We start from the raw sequence: 19761 nt of genomic DNA on the forward strand, positions 1-19761 counted from the left end.
ATAATAAAATTTTCATCATTGTCAAAATTTTATTTCTATAGAAAATTTTGTGAAAATTTTATTTCTATAGAAAATTTCGTTCAAATTTTATTCGGTTCATAATCATGGTTGCCACTCGAGCCAAATTTTATAGAAAAAGATTTTATTTCTATAGAAAATTTTGTCAAAAGTTTATTTCTATAGAAAATTTTGTTAAAATTTTATTTCCGTAGAAATTTTTGTCAAAATGTTCTTTCTATAGCAAATTTTGTCAAAATTTTTATTTCTATAGAAAATTTTGTGAAAATTTTGTTTCTATAGAAAATTTTGTTAAAATTTTATTTCTGTAGAAAATTTTGTCAAAATTGTATGTCTACTTTGTCAAACTGAATTATATACGTATTGGATCGATCTTTTTTGATTTAATATATACCACGTATGGACTTACATACAATTTAGAAGATGGCGTTAGGAGGTTTTAAGATACCTTGCCATCGGCAAGCGTTACCGCAACTTAAGTAATTCGATTCTGGATGACAGTGTTTAGAAGAAGTTTCTACACAATCCATGATGGAGGGTACATAAGCTTCGGCCTGGCCGAACTTACGGCCGTATATACTTGTTTTTAATATTTTGCATTGAAAATGTATCTAGTATTTAGACATTATTGTTCATATTATGGAGTGAGTAATATGTATTGAAATTATATATTCGAAAAAAATGCTCCGTAAAATTGAAACTCTCGGAGCTATCAGAAATTTTTCTTTCTAGTACCATAGAGCGTATGATTATTATTAATTTTGTAATATTTATTAAAGTAAAAGTTTATAGGCATTTATAGAGACAAATAACTTATAAAATGTGATAATTGTATTAAAAACATAACAAGTCTATTATCATTAAGATACAATATCATTTAATTTAATGGGAAATGCTTTAAATCCTTGATAATTTTCTAAATACGAAGATATTTTCATGTAATTTTTTAAATCTCTGTCACTGTGACCCCACTTAATGTTATATCTTCATAAAATCAAAACTAATATTTCTTTGCCAAGAAAACCTCCCAAAGTTCGAGAAGATAAGTGTAAGATATAGTGTAAACAAATATAAACTTTTAAACCAAAACAATATTTAAAGTCTTTGTGATTTTTATACCCCCATATCTGCATTGACATCGATAAATTAAAACCTGTGATTTATGGATTTGCTCATAAACTTTTCTAGTTAAGGACAATTATTCACACATGTGTAATTACGACATAGATACGAAATTTCACAAACGATACAAAATTCTAGAGCGTTTCAGAGTGGATCGTTGTTACTCACAAAATTGTTGGAAAAGTGGTGATGTGGGGAAGTCTACTTTGAACTAAGTTCATTCATTTGACTTTGGTCAAATGTTGAGATATTTTATATAAGTGAACACCTGTTGCTGATGCTTAGTTTACTTTACATATCCTTACTGCACACAATTTAGTATAATTAATTTATTGATTTTTCGAAACAACCTAGAGATAATAAAATGTTTAATTTTAGAAAATTTTCTTTAAACTTGGAAATATAAAAACTTTTCTCAATATTAAACAATTAAAGTTCTTGACAAATTATTAATGCTAAAGTGTTCTATCAGTAGAGGGTATATATATTGTTTATGTTCCCCATTGGATGTAGACATTTCTTCTTGAATCCTCTTGAAGCTTGTATCAATTGATTGACTTTGAATAAAATGGGGTTAAGTAGTAGGCAAGGGGAACCTTGCAATAGTTTTCTTCAACTGTTGTGACAATTTTGCCACCTTTTTAATGAGATCATACTTTGTGCCACTAAATGTGATACCTTTTACATATTTATGCCACCATTTTGTCATACTATATTTTGTACATTTGGATCCCAATTTCCGTTAAGACTACGGAAATAATTGGTGTCTTACCAACTAATCGAGTATTCGTGTTGAAAACTATATTTTATACCAATATGATTTCTAAAAACTGTCTTCTTTATATAATTTTTGTTGTCAAACTTTTAGGTCGATTAAAGTCATTTTAGACTACAGAAAATTGAGAGAAAAAAAATAAAATAAACGTAACAAATCCATTTCAAAGCTATCATAAATTTTACTTTGCAGTACCATAGAGCGTATGATTATTATTAATTTTGTAATATTTATTAAAAATGTTTTAAAGGCATTCAAAGAGACTGTTGACTTCTAAAATGTGACTTCATTTTTTGATTTGTTCTCAAACTTTAAGACAGTAAATTTTATACTATAAATTTCAAGAAATAATATAACAAATATAACATTTTTAAAAAGATAATTGTAAACTTCACAAAATTTATGATTTATTTCAATTAAAGAATTTTTATATAAATTAAAAAGTACAGAGCATTTTGGAAGTAATGGCATAGGATTAATTTATATTTTTTTTTTTTGGAAGGGATTTAAAAACCGCTATATAATTTGGACTGCCCTTTCGTTGGTACACACCAAAAAATTTCACGAAAATTTTCCCAATTAAAATTTTAATTGAGTTTTAAAAAATATTCAATTAAAAATTTAATTAAAAATTTTAATTTTTGTGAGTAGCTACTATTTTAGAATCGATGGACTCTGAAATTTTGAAGGATCTAGATGATTATTATATAGGAAAGATATGTGCTTGGAAGTTGTTTGGGAAGGAAACTTTATCCAACATTTTGAGGTTAACAAATGCTGCAAAGGCAGAGCTTCTTTTTCACATCCAAATATTAAAAATTGAAAGACCTATTTGGCTCAACCCAATTTTAAGATTTCCTTACTAGTTTTCTTTCTTGCTATTTACTTTTTAAATGATTGATTTTCTTTAATCTTAGTGTTTTTTCGCATCACTTCATATTCCATATTTAATGGAGCATTCTTTCAACTTTCACTTGAACCTTTATCGATAAGTTTCCATCAATATTTTTTTTCAATATTTTCATGGGATTTTTCCTTAATTATTTATGCATTCACGGGCACCTTGTCATTTCCTTTATTTTATCCTTTCAACCACAGCTGTCAGTTTTTGTTACATTTTTCCATTGAAAAATTTTGCAATTTTCTTAAGTGCTTAAGCAATAAAAACACTATATATTTCTTTACCTTTAATTCAACACGTTGGTGTGTTCTTTGAAGCTTTAAATGCCTTATGGAAATGAAGGTTCAAAATAATGAAATATCGTTTATCAAAAATCAGAAAAAATGCGAACTTTCCAATGTTATGTTATGGGAATATTTTGAAAAAAAAAATTAAATAGAAAATAAATTTCTCACATTAAAATTGGTATTGGATCCACGGTTGCCACAGTTGGTAGAATTCTACCAAAAATGGTAGACTATTAACTATTTGGTGGAATGGAAGGATTCTTGAATTTTACCTAGGAATACAATGTTGACAAAATTTTCTATCGAAATAAAATGTTGACAAAATTTTCCCAAAAAAAATAAAATTTTAACAAAATTTTCTATAGAACTAAAATATTGACAAAATTTTCTATAGAAATAAAATTTTAACAAAATTTTATATATAGACCTAAAATGATGACAAAATTTTCTATAGAAATAAAATTTTAACAAAATTTTCCATACAGACCTAAAATGATGACAAAAATTTTAATAGAAATAAAATTTTGACAAAATTTTCTATAGAAATAAAATTTTACCAAAATTTTCTATATAGACCTAAAATGATGACAAAAATTTTAATAGAAATAAAATTTTGACACAATTTTCTATAGAAATGCAATTTTGACATAATTTTCTATAGAAATAAAATTTTGACAAAATTTTCCATAGAAATAAAATTTTCTACAGAAATAAAATTGTGACAAAATTTTCTAGAGAAACAAATTTTGGCAAAATTTTCTAGAGAAAGAAAATTTTGGCACCATTTTCTATAGAAATAAAATATTGACAAAATTATTTATTGAAATAAAATTGTAACAAAATTTTCTATAGATATAAAATTTTGCAATAACTTTCTATAAAACTAAAATTTTCGCAAAATTTTCTATAGAAATAAATATTTCACAAAATTTTCTATATCAATAAATTGTTGACAAAATTTTCTATAGAAATAAAATTTTGACAAAATTTTCTATAGAAATAAAATTTGAACAAAATTTCCTATAGAAAAGAAATTTTGACAACATTTTCTATAGTAATCAAAATTATGAGAAAATATTCTATAGAAATAAAATGTTGACAACATTTTCTATAGAAGTAAAATTTTGACAAAATTTTCTATAGAAATAAACTTTTGACAAAATTTCCTAAAGACATAAAATTGTGACAACATTTTCTACAGTAATAAGATTGTGAAAAAATTTTCTGGAGAAAGAAAATTTTTGCAAAAATTTCTATAGAAATAAAATTGTGACAAAATTTTCTATAGAAATAAAATTTTGCAATAATTTTCTATAAAACAAAAATTTTCGCAAAATTTTCTATAGAAATAAATATTTCACAAAATTTTCTATATCAATAAATTGTTGACAAAATTTTCTATAGAAATAAAATTTTGACAAAATTTTCTATAGAAATAAAATTTGAAAAAAATTTCCTATAGAAAAGAAATTTTGACAACATTTTCTATAGTAATCAAAATTATGACAAAATATTCTATAGAAATAAAATGTTGACAACATTTTCTATAGAAGTAAAATTTTGACAAAATTTTCTATAGAAATAAACTTTTGACAAAATTTCCTAAAGACATAAAATTGTGACAACATTTTTTACAGTAATAAGATTGTGAAAAAATTTTCTAGAGAAAGAAAATTTTTGCACAAATTTCTATAGAAATAAAATTGTGACAAAATTTTCTATAGAAATAAAATTTTGCAATAATTTTCTATAAAACAAAAATTTTCTATAGAAATAAATATTTCACAAAATTTTCTATAGAAATAAATTGTTGACAAAATTTTCCATAGAAATTAAATTTTGACAAAATTTTCTATAGAAATTAAATTTTGACAAAATTTTCTACAGAAATAAAATTTGGATAAAATTTTCTATAGAAATAAAATTTTGACAACATTTTCTATAGTAATCAAAATATGACAAAATATTCTATAGAAATAAAATGTGGACAACATTTTCTATAGAAATAAAATGTTGAGAAAATTTTCTATAGAACTAAAATTTTGAGAAAATTGTCTGTAGGAATAACATTTTGAGAAAATGTTACATAAAAATGAAATTTTGACAAAATTTTCTATAGAAATAAAATTATGACAAAATTGTCAATAGAAATAAAATTTTCTATAGAAATAAACTTTTGGCAAAATTTTCTTAAGACATAAAATTGTGAAAATATTTTCTACAGAAATAAAATTGTGATAAAATTTTCTATTGAACTAAAATTTTTACAAATTTTTCTATAGAAATAAAATTTTGAAAAAAACTTCTATAGAAATAAAATTTTGACAAAATTTTCTATAGAACTACAATATTGACAAAACTTTCTCTAGAAATACAATTTTCACAAAATGTTCTACAGAAATAAAATTGTGATAAAATTTTCTATTGAAATGAATTTTTCACAAAATTTTCTATAGAAATAAAGTTTTGACAAAATTTTCTATAGAACTAAAATTTTGACAAAATTTTCTACAGAACTAAAATTTTGACAAAATTTTCCATATAAATAAGATTTTGACAAAATTTTCCATAAAAGTAAAATTTTCACAAAACTTTCTATAGAAATAAAAATTTGACAAAATGTTCTATAGTAATCAAAATTTTGATAACATTTTCTATAGAAATAAAATTTTTACAAGTTTTTCTTTATTATCAACATTTTGACAAAATTTTCTATAGAAATCAAATTTTCACAAAATTTTCTATTGAAATAAAATTTTGATTATTAACTTTGTTCGGCTTGAGGTCATAGAAACAATCAATTGTTGATTTGTTTCGATATTTATTTCCAATATTTCGGTTAGTGCCACTAATGTTGTAATGATGTAATGTTCTCAACAAATCAAGCTCAGTAGTGAAAACATTGAATGCTAAATGTTCCTCTCAAACTAAGAGGTACAATTCACAAAATTTCTATAGAAATACATTTTCTATAGAAATAGAAAATTTTCTATAGAAATAAAATTATGACAAAAATTTTTTTATAGAAGTAAAATTTTGACAAAATTTTCTATAGAAATAAAATTTTGAGAAAATTTTTTATAGAAATAAAATATTGAGAAAATGTTGTATCAAAATAAAATTTTGATAAAATTTTCTATAGAAATAAAATTTTGACAGAATTTTCTCTAGAACTAAATGTTGACAAAATTTTCTATAGAAATAAAATTTTCACAAAATTTCCTATATGTTAGAAATCAAAATTTTCTATAGAAATAAAAAAAAACTGCAACTTAAGATTTTTTTGGTACAAATTTCTTCAAATTTTGGTAAAATTTTTTAGTATCCAGTGGGAACCTTGATTGGAAGTGAAACTATCCAAGATATAAACAAGCAAGGAAAGTCTAAATTCGGGCGGGCCGACTATATTATACCCTGCACCACTTTGTAAATCCGCATTTTCGATACTATATCAAATCCGTCAAATGTGTTGGGTGCTGTATATATGTTCTTGTACCAAATACATACAGTTAAATCTGACTCCATCTGAACAAAATTTATAATCTATAGACTTAAAATTTAAGTCGGCAATGCCCTGGGATGGTACACCATGTTAGTAAAAAAATATGGGAAACATTTTAATCTGAACCAATTTTGAGGCAACTTCGCCAAAGTGTATTTATGATTTATCGGTCGATAGATATGTATTAGAAATAAAGAAGAATTTGAGACACTTTTACAATTTTTCGACTTAGCAGTGCGATTTTATAAGCAAAATGTGGGTATTTTGGCCATTTTTGCCCAAATCGGAAAAACATATATATGGAAGCTATATAGAAATCTGAACCGATTTCAACCAAATTTGACATGCATACTTAGTATTTTAATTCTACTCCCTGTGCAAAATTTCACATAAATCGAACTACAACTTTGAACTATGTGGTCATATGACGGAAAATCGGGCGAAAGATATATATGGGAGCTATAACTAAATCTGAACCGATTTCAATAAAATTTAGCACACTTGGCTACACTACTAATTGTACTCCTAGTGCAAAATGTCAACCAAATTGGGCTATAACTCTGGCTTCTGGGGTCATATAAGTCCATATCGGGCGAAAGATATATATGGGAGGTATATCTAAATCTGAACCGATTTTAACCAAATTTGGCACTCCTGACTATAGTACTTATAGTTCGCCTGGTGCAAAATTTCAAGCAAATTAGGGTAGAAGTCTGGCTTCTGGGGTCATATAAGTCCATATCGGGCGAAAGATATATAAGGGAGGTATATCTAGATCTGAACTGATTTCAATCAAATTTTGCACACTTGACTATACGACTAAGTGTTATGTTTGTACAAAATTTCAAGCAAATCGGTATAAAACTCTGGCTGCTGGGTCCATATTAGTCCATATCGGGCGAAAGATATATATGGGAGCTATATCAGACAGACGGACGGACATGGCTAGATCGACTCAGGGACCCACCCTGGGCATTATTGCCAAAGACACCATGTGTCTATCTCGTCTCCTTCTGGGTGCTGCACACATATGCACTAACTTATAATACCCTGTTCCACAGTGTGGTGCAGGGTATAAAAAAAACATACTTCAGTACACCAGAGCGTATGACTATTATTAATTATAATAATAATACAAAAAATTAAAGGGTTTAAGTCGCTTAAAGAAACAATTAACTTATAAAATATGACAGCTGTATTATGTAGAAGAAATTTCACATGGAATAGTTAGAAATATGCATTTCTGTCACTCGTAGTCATTCCACAATAATGTTGGTACGAATTTTATGACATATTGGAAAGGTCTTGCTGGTATACCAAAATTCTTATATACACCATTCCCAAAAACGTTGCCTTCATTATTCATACTCAAAATGAAAAGAAAATGACAAAAAAAAAACAATCTAATACACAAGTCTAGCTGTATAGGTTTAATCGTTGAATAGAGCTAATTTCTATAGCCTGCAATATAGACCTGGCGGGGGGCGATGACTGATACCACAACTTTATATCACCAAATATTGCTTGAGTTCATTCAAATGTATACACTTACCTTAAAATTGGCCACACAAATCTGGAATGAAAAAAAAACAAAAATTCAAAGGTTAGATTTGTAAAGATAATTTACCATGACTAGTTCAAAAAAAAATATTATTAAACATATTGAAAAATCTGATTCATTTGTTTCGTGGACAAATGATTTTTATTTTATTTTAATAGAATCAACTTAAATTGTCCTGTTTTACTTTTTATTGATATAAAAATTTCCTATCAATCAAATGTGCCACATCATTAAAAATATTAATGACAATAAAACGTGAGTGTATATATTTTAAAAGTTTTGCTCATATTGATAATAAAAATAAGATAAATGAAGAAACCATAAAGTTTTTTTTTCTCTCCATACCCGATGATTTATATGATCCACTCATGGTCTTAGATTTATTTGTATCATTTTGGGAAGATGGAGCCTAGTTCAACATTGAATAGTCGAAATATTTCTTGTGACATTGTCCTGGGTAGGATACTTTCCCTTTGTTCAACGTTTTTTAAAGTACACTTCAAAGATTGTTATTCATTACATTTACATGAAGCGATAACTTCAAATTTTTATGAAGTCGAATAGGAAGAATTGGAAGTTGTTCTGAAGGCACAACTTTAACACAAAAACTTTGCCAAAATTATATTTCAATAGAAAACTTGGTCAAAATTTTATTTCTATAGAAAATTTTGCCAACATTTTATTTATATAGAAAATTTTGTCAAAATTTTATCTCTATAGAAAATTTTGTCAAAATTTTATTTCTATAAAAAATTTTGTCAAAATTTTATTTCTATAAAAAATTTTGTCAAAATTTAATTTCTATAAAAAATTTTGTCAAAATTTTATTTCTATAGAAAATTTTGTCAAAATTTTACTTCCATAGAAAACTTTGCTAAAATTGCATTTCAATAGAAAACTTTGCCAACATTTTATTTCTATAGAAAATTTTGTCAAAATTTTATCTCTATAGAAAATTTTGTCAAAATTTGATCTCTATAGAAAATTTTGTCAAAAATTTATCTCTATAGAAAATTTTGTCAACAATTTTTTTCTATAAAAAATTTTGTCAAAATTTAATTTCTATAGAAAATTTAGTCAAAATTTTATTTCTATAAAAAATTTTGTCACAATTTTATTTCTATAGAAAATTTTGTCAAAATTTTATTTCCATAGAAAAATTTGCCAAAATTTTATTTCAATAGAAAACTTTGCCAAAATTTTATTTCAATAGAAAACTTTGTCAAAATTTTATTTCTGTAAAAAATTTTGTCAAAATTGTATCTCTATAGAAAATTTTGTCAAAATTGTATTTCTATAGAAAATTTTGTCAAAATTTTTTTTCTATAGATAATTTTGTCAAAATTTTAATGCTATAGAAAATTTTGTAAAAATTTTTTTCTATAGAAAATTTTATTTCTATAGAAAATTTTGTCAAAATTTTATATCTATTGATAATTTTGTCAAAATTTTATTTCTATAGAAAATTTTGTCAAAATTTAATCTCTATAGAAAACTTTGTCAAAATTGTATTTCTATAGAAAATTTTGTCAAAATTTTATTTCTATATAAAATTTTGTCAAAATTTTATCCCTATAGAAAACTTTGTCAAAACTTTATCTCTATAGAAAATTTTGCCAAAATTTTATTTCAATCGAAAATTTTTTCAAAATTTTATTCCTATAGAAAATTTTGTCAAAATTTTTTTCTATAGAAAATTTTGTCAAAATTTTTTTCAATAGAAAATTTTGTCAAAATTTTATTTCTATAGAAAATTTTGTCAAAATTTTATCTCTATAGAAAATATTGCCAAAATTTTATTTCTATAGAAAATTTTGTCAAAATTTAATCCCTATAGAAAATTTTGTCAAAACTTTATCTCTATAGAAAATTTTGCCAAAATTTTATTTCAATCGAAAATTTTTTCAAAATTTTATTTCTATAGAAAATTTTGTCAAAATTTTATTTCTATAGAAAATTTTGTCAAAGTTTTATATCTATAGAAAATTTTGTCAAAATTTAATCTCTATAGAAAATTTTGTCAAAATTTTATCTCTATAGAAAATTTTGTCAAAATTTTATTTCTATAGAAAATTTTGCCAAAATTTTATTTCTATAGAAAAATTTGTCAAGATTTTATCTCTATCGAAAATTTTGTAAAATTTTATTTCTATAGAAAATTTTGCCAAAATTTTATTTCTATAGAAAATTTTGTCAAAATTTTATTTCTATAGAAAATGTTGTCAAAATTTTATTGCTATAGCAAATGTTGTCAAAATTTTATTTCTATAGAAAAATTTGTCAAAATTTTATTGCTATAGAAAATTTTGTCAAAATTTTATTGCTATAGAAAATTTTGTCAAAATTTTATTTCTATAGAAAATTTTGCGATAATATTTTTTTTTTGACAATTTTGTCAAAATTTTATTTGTAGAGGAAATTTTGTCAAAATTTTATCTCTATAAAAAATTTTGTCAACATTTTATTTCTGTAAAAAATTTGTGGAGTACCTCTTACTGTGAGAGGAATATTTTGCAAAATCTACCAAAACATAAAGAATTCTACCCAACAATAAAAAATCTACCACTTTTGGTAGATTTTTAACAACTGTGAAAACCATGTAGGAAATTGATTTTTTGCAAGAATAGAAAATTATTGTATTTTTTAGAATACACATGAAAATGAACTTAATAACAATCATACGCCTTATATAATTAAAATATATCTCCATCCATGGATCAGGGTTAGTGATTATATAAATGAATGCAATACACAACTATGGCAACTATGGATAAGCCACAGACAAACATTGAGGCAAATCCATGGAAAATCTCTTCTCAATAAGACTATTTTATCAAAAGCTACTTGAGTTACATAAACCCAAGGGCGAGGACAACCTACACGCCACAGCGATAATAAGAATTGTCTTGCCAACACAAACCAATAAATGGCTTTAGTTGTGTTTTTGTTAGCTGCGACAATATTATTGTGTTACTTAAGAAAATAATCATAAAGATTTGTCAATAAGCCAAAGGAGCTGAAAACTTCTTGTCAAAGCCTTTGGATCACCATCATCTACACAATAATTTACGAAAGGAATACAAAACGCCACACAATCAAAATAATCAATGAAAATAACAATTCATTGACGATTTGTTCTACGCTGCAGGATATGAGATTTTCTTGTTTTCTTATTTGTCATTCCATTGGTGGTTTCATTGAAACAAGTATCTATAGCTAAAGGATATTATGTCCTTATAGTGATTATAGCAGCACTTTGTCCAACAACATACAACCACCACCACTTGACATCAACTAACGCCACTTGTATAAATTCTATTGCCTGCTGATACATGTCGCGCCATTCATTTAACTGTTGATGATAGTTTGAGTTAACCAATGGCATTTAGTTTTATAAAAAAACTTGTTATTACATTCTTTTAAAGGTACATATTTTTTCACTAATAACATTTAATTGCATTAAAATAATATTTCAAATGAATTGAATCAATTTCCATCATAGGCAGGAGTTATTAGTAAATTTGATTTTTATTAAAAAAAAAAAAGATATTTTTAATTAATTTACCATCAAATACGATACAACTAACATTGTATAACACACAAAAACGTAGTCATGGTAAAGTCTATACACAGATATATAATGGGAATGTGAATAGCAAACAGCGTTAAAGTTATTCCAAAATTTTTGCTCTATAGATAATTTGGCAAAATTTTATTTCTGTAGAAAATTTTTTCAAAATTTTTTTCTTAGAGAAATTTTGTTTGTCAAAATTGTATGTCTATAGAAAATCTTGTAAAAATTTTATTCCCATAGCAAATACTGCCAAAATTTTATTTCAATAGAACATTTTTTCAAAATTTTATTACTATAGAAAATTTTATCAAAATTTTATTTCTATAGAAAATGTTGTCAAATTTGTATTTCTATAGAAAATTTTGTCAACATTTTAGTTCTATAAAAAATTTTGTAGAAAATTTATGCCTATTAAAAATGTTGTCCAAATTTTGTTCCTATAAAAAATTTTGTCAACATTTTATTTCTATAGAAAATTTTGTCACAATTTTTTTTCTACAGAAAATTTTGTCAACTTTTTATTTTAATGGAAAATTTTCGTGAAAATTTATTTTTATAGACAATTTTTGGCAGAATTTTATTGCTATAATAGAAAATTTTTTCAAAATTTTATTACTATAGACAATTTTGTCAAAATTTTATTTCTATAGAAAATGTTGTCAATATTTCATTTATATAGAAAATTTTCTTGAAAATTTATTTCTATAGAAAATTTTGTCAAAAGTTTATTTCTATAGAAAATTTTGTCAAGAGTTTTTTGTTCTATAAAAATTTTGTCAAATTTTTTATTTCTATAGAGAATTTTGTCAACATTTCTTAATTCTATAGAGAATTTTGTCAACATTATTTAATTCTATAGAAAATTTTGTCAGCATTTTAGTTCTATAAAATATTTTGTAAAAATCTGTAGAATATTTATACTTATTAAAAATGTTGTCCAAATTTTGTTCCTATAAAAAATTTTGTCAAAATTTTATTCCTATAGAAAATTTTGTCAAAATTTTATTCCTATAGAAAATTTTGTCATAATTTTATTTCTAAAGAAAATGCTGTCAATGTTTCATTTATATAGAAAATTTTCTTGAAAATTTATTTCAATAGAAAATTTTGTCAAAATTTTATTTTTATTGAAAATTTTGTCAAGATTTTAGTTCTATAAAAAATTTAGTCAAAATTTTATTTCTATAGAAAATTTTGTCAAAATTTAATTCTTATAGAAAATGTTGTCAATGTTTCATTTATATAGAAAATTTTCTTGAAAATTTATTTCTATAGAGAATTTTGTCAACATTTTTTAATTCTATAGAGAATTTTGTCAAGATTTTAGTTCTATAAAAAATTTAGTCAAAATTTTATTTCTATAGAAAATTTTGTCAAAATTTTATTTCTATAGAAAATTTTGTCAAAATTTTATATCTATAGAAAATTTTGTCAAATTTTTTATTTCTATAGAAAATTTTGTCAAAATTTTATTTCTATAGAAAATTTTGTCAAATTTTTTATTTCTATAGAGAATTTTGTCAACATTTTTTAATTCTATAGAGAATTTTGTCAACATTTTTTAATTCTATAGAAAATTTTGTCAGCATTTTAGTTCTATAAAAATTTTTGTAAAAATCTGTAGAAAATTTATACTTATTAAAAATGTTGTCCAAATTTTGTTCCTATAAAAAATTTTGTCAAAATTTTATTCCTATAGAAAATTTTGTCAAAATTTTATTCCTATAGAAAATTTTGTCAAAATTTTATTTCTAAAGAAAATGCTGTCAATGTTTCATTTATATAGAAAATTTTCTTGAAAATTTATTTCTATAGAAAATTTTGTCAAAATTTTATTTTTATTGAAAATTTTGACAAGATTTTAGTTCTATAAAAAATTTAGTCAAAATTTTATTTCTATAGAAAATTTTGTCAAAATTTTATTTCTATAGAAAATGTTGTCAATGTTTCATTTATATAGAAAATTTTCTTGAAAATTTATTTCTATAGAAAATTTTGTCAAAATTTTATTTCTATTGAAAATTTTGTCAAGATTTTAGTTCTATAAAAAATTTAGTCAAAATTTTATTTCTATAGAAAATTTAGTCAAAATTTTATTTCTATAGAAAATTTTGTCAAAATTTTATTTCTATAGAAAATTTTGTCAAATTTTTTATTTCTATAGAAAATTTTGTCAACATTTTAGTTCTATAAAAAATTTTGTAAAAATCTGTAGAATATTTATACTTATTAAAAATGTTGTCCAAATTTTGTTCCTATAAAAAATGTTGTCAAAATTTTATTCCTATAAAAAATTTTATCAAAATTTTATTTCGATAGAAAATGTTGTCAATATTTCATTTAAATAGAAAATTTTCTTGAAAATTTATTTCTATAGAAAATTTTGTCAAAATTTTATTTCTATTGAAAATTTTGTCAAGATTTTAGTTCTATAAAAAATTTAGTCAAAATTTTATTTCTATAGAAAATTTTGTCAAAATTTGATTTCTATAGAAAATTTTGTCAAATTTTTTAATTCAATAGAAAATTTTGTCAACATTTTTTTTCTATAGAATTTAATTCTATAGAAAATTTTGTCAACATTTTAGTTCTATAAAAATTTTTGTAAAAATCTGTAGAAAAGTTATACTTATTAAAAATGTTGTCCAAATTTTGTTCCTATAAAAAATTTTGTCAAAATTTTATTCCTATAGAAAATTTTGTCAAAATTTTATTTCTAAAGAAAATGTTGTCAATGTTTCATTTATATAGAAAATTTTCTTGAAAATTTATTTCTATAGAAAATTTTGTCAAAATTTTATTTCTATTGAAAATTTTGTCAAGATTTTAGTTCTATAAAAAATTTAGTCAAAATTTTATTTCTATAGAAAATTTTGTCAAAATTTTATTTCTATAGAAAATTTTGTCAAAATTTTATATCTATAGAAAATTTTGTCAAATTTTTTATTTCTATAGAAAATTTTGTCAAAATTTTATTTCTATAGAAAATTTTTCAAATCTTTTATTTCTACAGAAATTTTTATCAAATTTTTTATTTCTAAAGAAAATGTTGTCAACATTTTAGTTTTATAAAAATTTTTGTAAAAATCTGTAGAATATTTATACTTATTAAAAATGTTGTCCAAATTTTGTTCCTATAAAAAATGTTGTCAAAATGTTATTCCTATAAAAAATTTTATCAAAATTTTATTTCGATAGGAAATGTTGTCAATATTTCATTTAAATAGAAAATTTTCTTGAAAATGTATTTCTATTGAAAATTTTGTCAAAATTTTATTTCTATTGAAAATTTTGTCAAAATTTTATTTCTATTGAACATTTTGTCAAAATTTTATTTCTATAGAAAATTTTGTCAAAATTTTATTTCTATAGAAAATTTTGTCAAAATTTTATTTCTATAGAAAATTTTGTCAAAATTTTATTTCTATAGAAAATTTTGTCAAAATTTTATTTCTATAGAAATTTTTGTCAAAAGTTTATTTCTATAGAAAATTTTGTCAAGATATTAATACTATCGAAAATGTTGTCAAAATTTTATTTTTTCTTGAAAATTTATGGCTATAGAAAATTTTGTCAAAATGTTATTTCTATAGAAAATTTTGTCAAAATTTTAATACTATCGAAAATGTTGTCAAAATTTTATTTTTTCTTGAAAATTTATTTCTATAGAAAATTTTGTCAAAATTTTATTTCTATAGAGAATTTTGTCAAATTTGTATTACTATAGAAAATGTTGTCAACATTTTAGTTCTATAAAAAATTTTGTAAAAATCTGTAGAAAATTTATACCTATTAAAAATGTTGTCCAAATTTTGTTCCTATAGAAAATTTTGTCAACTTTTTATTTCAATGGAAAATTTTCGTAACATTTTATTTCCATAGAAAATTTTGGCAAAATTTTATTGCTATAAAAAAAATTGTCAAAACTTTACTTCTAGAGAAAACTTTATCAAAATTTTATTCTACAGAAAATTTTTCAAAATTTCATTTCTACAGAAAAATTTTCAAAGTTTTATTTCTATAGAAAATTTTGTCAAAATTTTATTTCTATAGAAAATTTTGTCAATAATTCATTTCTATAGAACATTTTGTCAAAATTTAATTTTATAGAAAATTTTGTCAAAATTTTATATTTATAGAAGATTTAGTCAAATTTTCATTTCTATAGAAAATTTTGTCAAAATTTTATTTCTATAGAAAAAAATTTTAATACTATCGAAAGTGTTGTCAAAATTAAATTTTTTCTTGAAAATTTATTTCTATAGAAAATTTTGTCAAAATTGTATTTCTATAGAGAATTTTGTCAAATTTGTATTCCTATAGAAAATTTTGTCAACATTTTAGTTCTATAAAAAATTTTGTAAAAATCTGTAGAAAATTTATACCTAGTAAAAATGTTGTTCAAATTTTGTCCTACAGAAAATTTTGTCAACATTTTATTCCTATAGAACATTTGGTCAAAATTTTATTTCTATAGAAAATTTTGTCAATATTTTATTTCTATAGAACATTTTTTCAACATTTTATGTTTATAGCCAATTTTGTAAAAATTTTATTTCTCTAAAAAATTTTGCCAAAATTTTATATTTATAGTAAATTTTGTCAAAATTTTATTTTTATATAAAATTTTATTTCTATAGAAAATTTTGTCAAAATTTTATTTCTATGGAAAATTTTGTCAATATTTCATTTCTATAGAACATTTTGTCAAAATTTTATTTCTATAGAAAATTTTGTCAAAATTTTAATACTATCGAAAATTTTGTCAAAATTTTATTTCTATAGAAAATTTTCTTGAAAATATTTTTGTATAGAAAATTTTGTCAAAATTGTATTCCTATATTGGGTAGATTGATTGGGATCTTGATGATTTGGTAGATTTAGCAAAACATTCCTCTCCACCTAAGAGGAACTATAGAAATAAATTTTTTACAAAATTTTCTATAGAAATAGAATTTGGACAAAATTTTCTACAGAAATAAAATTTTGACAAAATTTTCTATAGAAATAAAATTTTGACTAAATTTTTTATAGAAATAAAATTTTGAAACAATATATGAAATATTGACAAAGTTTTCTATAGAAATAAAATTTTGACAAAATTTTCTATAGAAATAAAACTTTGACAAAATTTTCTGTAGAAATAAAATGTTGACTAAATTATTTATAAAAATAAAATTTTGACAAACTTTGCTAAAGAAATACAATTTTGACAAAATTTTCTATAGACATAACATTTTGACAATACTTTCTTTGTAAAGAAAATTCTGACAAAAGTTTCTTTAGAAATAAAATTTTAACAAAATTTTCTATAGAAATAAAATTTTGACAAAATTTTCTGTAGAAATCAAATTTTAACAAAATTTCCTATAGAAATAAAATTTTGACAAAATTTACTATAGAAATAAAATGTTGACAAAATTTTCTATAGAAATAAAATTTTGGCAAACTTTAAAATTTTTAAAGATATTTTTTGTTTTGGTAAAATTTTCTCAAAATTTTGGTAGCTTATTTTTGGCTCGAGTGTCAACCATGGTTATAATGACATAATTCAGAGGCAGTTTTTAGATTGTTTTTATGGTGTTTTCTTTTCTGAAACTTATATACCTACATTATGTCTTTACAGAGTGTACATTTTTAAAATGCTGCCAGCAACCTAAAAAAAAACTATCATTTTAACGGGATCAAAAGAATTCATAGAGGCAAAAAGGGTGAACGTAAAATGAACATAAAGAAACTATAATAAAATAAAAACTTATCATTGGTATAAAATACGGATAAAAACTATTGAAATTATTCAACTTTCATTAATTGAAGTCACCAACAACAACATATGCAACTCTGCTTTTAAGGGCAATGGCAGCGCTCTCGCTTGTCGGCAGTGCTGAAAATGCCCTCAATTTGTCATTGTGCGAGGCACTATTTTCATAACAGATTTCCGAGCCTTTTCGAACTGTTGCCTGATTTAAAAAAAAAAATTATAAAGTTTGTATCCCGGGCAAATTGCAAAAAAGTGCGCATATTTTACAAAAAAGAAGTTGCCATAAGGCTGACTATTCTACTGCCGAAAGGAGTTTTTGCAAAGTCGCTGATAATGACGTTGTTGATTTTGTTAAACTATGTCAATACTAAGCCAAATTATTATATATTATATACTTGTCTTCAAATTATACTAAAATTCTTCATTCAGTAACACATCTCAAAAAAGAACTGAGTTTCATATGATTGTAATTAGACGATTCCACCTTCCGCCCGCCCCCATAATTGAGCTCTCTCATTCGTTTTCAATTATTTTCTAGTTTTACTATGGAACAATAATAAGACCCATCACCAATTTTCGCCTTGCCAAATTATTTAAAGAAAAAAGCAACAACAACAACAGGAATACAAGCAATTGAGTTTCCACACCTACATCTGTGTCATGTCCACCATATTCAAATGTATGTATATGTATGTAGAGAAACGACACCTATAAAAATGTCACTACTACAGGAGAGCTTATTCGCTCTTTCAGCCAATATTCTCTGCACGATGGCAATGCTAACCATAGCCAATGCATTTACCATCATGATTATCTGGGTAGAACAACAACAAAATTCTCGTGAGAATAAAAAAAAACGTTTGTGTGTGTGAAGTCCAACCAAACGACAGCTCGTGACTTTTATTTAATTAAAGGCAGACACAAAAATGCGAAGATGGGAATTCTCTATCAAATATTTGTTGAAATGGCCGTAGCATAAGAAATGTCACTAGAGTTATACTTTTTTTTATTTATTTTGTAAAACATGTCAGAAATGGACACTCAAGGTTGCCTATATTTTATTCATGTTTGGGAGGTTTCCACTTATGACAAGGTCATATTAATGTGATAATATACCAATCGGCTCTCCAAAATTTTTTACTTTTGAGAAGTTTTACTGTGTATTTAAAGTAAGCTCAGGTACTTCAATTTAAACTTTTATTACCATGAACTATATCACCAAGTGCATGTATAGATGTTCAATGAATTCTTGAATGTTTTACTAGCGATGTGAAATTATAGAATTTAATTAATTATTTTATTGGGAAAAGAAGATTTTCAAAATAAAAAAGTTAAATAAAAAATCTTCCCAATGGGACAATGAAAGCTATCAAATAACTTATTTGCTTTCTCTCCACGCAATTGGCTTTAAATATTTATGAAATATGATCGTTTTAAGCAAAACAATGGAAAATATTATAGCTCATGTAAATGTATCAGTGATATTAATTAAAATGTATATAATACATACAAATACCAGCCTCATATTCATATAACTAAAAGCCATACAATTTAAAGGTTGAGTTACATATCATGCGTTAATACGTGCGTTGATGGAAGGTTTGATATTTTTCAGTTTGAAGCACTCTAAAAAAACTGTTGCTTTCAATGAGAAAATTCGACTCTTCAATCAACGGACGCATTAACGCATGGTATTTAACTCAACCTTAACTATATCAAAAATATACCGATATAAGCAAAATTTGGTATCGGTGTAAAATACAAATCAGATGAAAATTGCAATTTCCATGCACCACATGTTCAGGTGGGAAAGCGTTATATTGTTCACCCACACATACACAGAAAAAAAAATCTCACGAAAATTTTTCCACTTAAAGTCTTAATCGAGTTTCAAAAAAATATTCAATTAAAAATTTAATTGATTGAACAAATTTTTTTAACTGAAACAAAAATCAATCAAAAAATTACTAGTATCAATTGATGTTTTAATTGGACCACTTAATTTTTTATTTGATACTATCATTCCTGTGATAGAAGATATTTCAATTAAAAAGTTAATTGGATCAATTAATTTCGTACTTGAATCAGAAAAACTTTTTATAGCCTCAACCATATGATGGGGGTATATCAACTTTGTCATACCGTTTGTAACACATCAAAATATTGCTCTAAGACCCCTTAAAGTATATATATTCTGGGTCGCAGTGAAATTCTGAGTCGATCTAAGCATGTCCGTCCGCCCGTCTGTCGAAATCACGCT

The 19761-nt window shown here is 23.5% G+C and overlaps 1 protein-coding gene across 1 annotated transcript in view; it reads right to left on the minus strand.

The window, feature by feature from the left end:
* The window catches only part of sNPF (short neuropeptide F precursor), a 283584-nt gene that overhangs the window by 172839 nt on the left and 90984 nt on the right, over positions 1-19761 (minus strand). The window contains exon 2 of the mRNA XM_075293408.1: positions 8158-8178. The gene's annotated coding sequence lies outside the window, so the exon portion shown is untranslated. The remainder of the gene's footprint in view (positions 1-8157; positions 8179-19761) is intronic.

The sequence above is a fragment of the Haematobia irritans genome, chromosome 2 (assembly GCF_050003625.1).
Source record: "Haematobia irritans isolate KBUSLIRL chromosome 2, ASM5000362v1, whole genome shotgun sequence".
NCBI lineage: Eukaryota > Metazoa > Arthropoda > Insecta > Diptera > Muscidae > Haematobia > Haematobia irritans.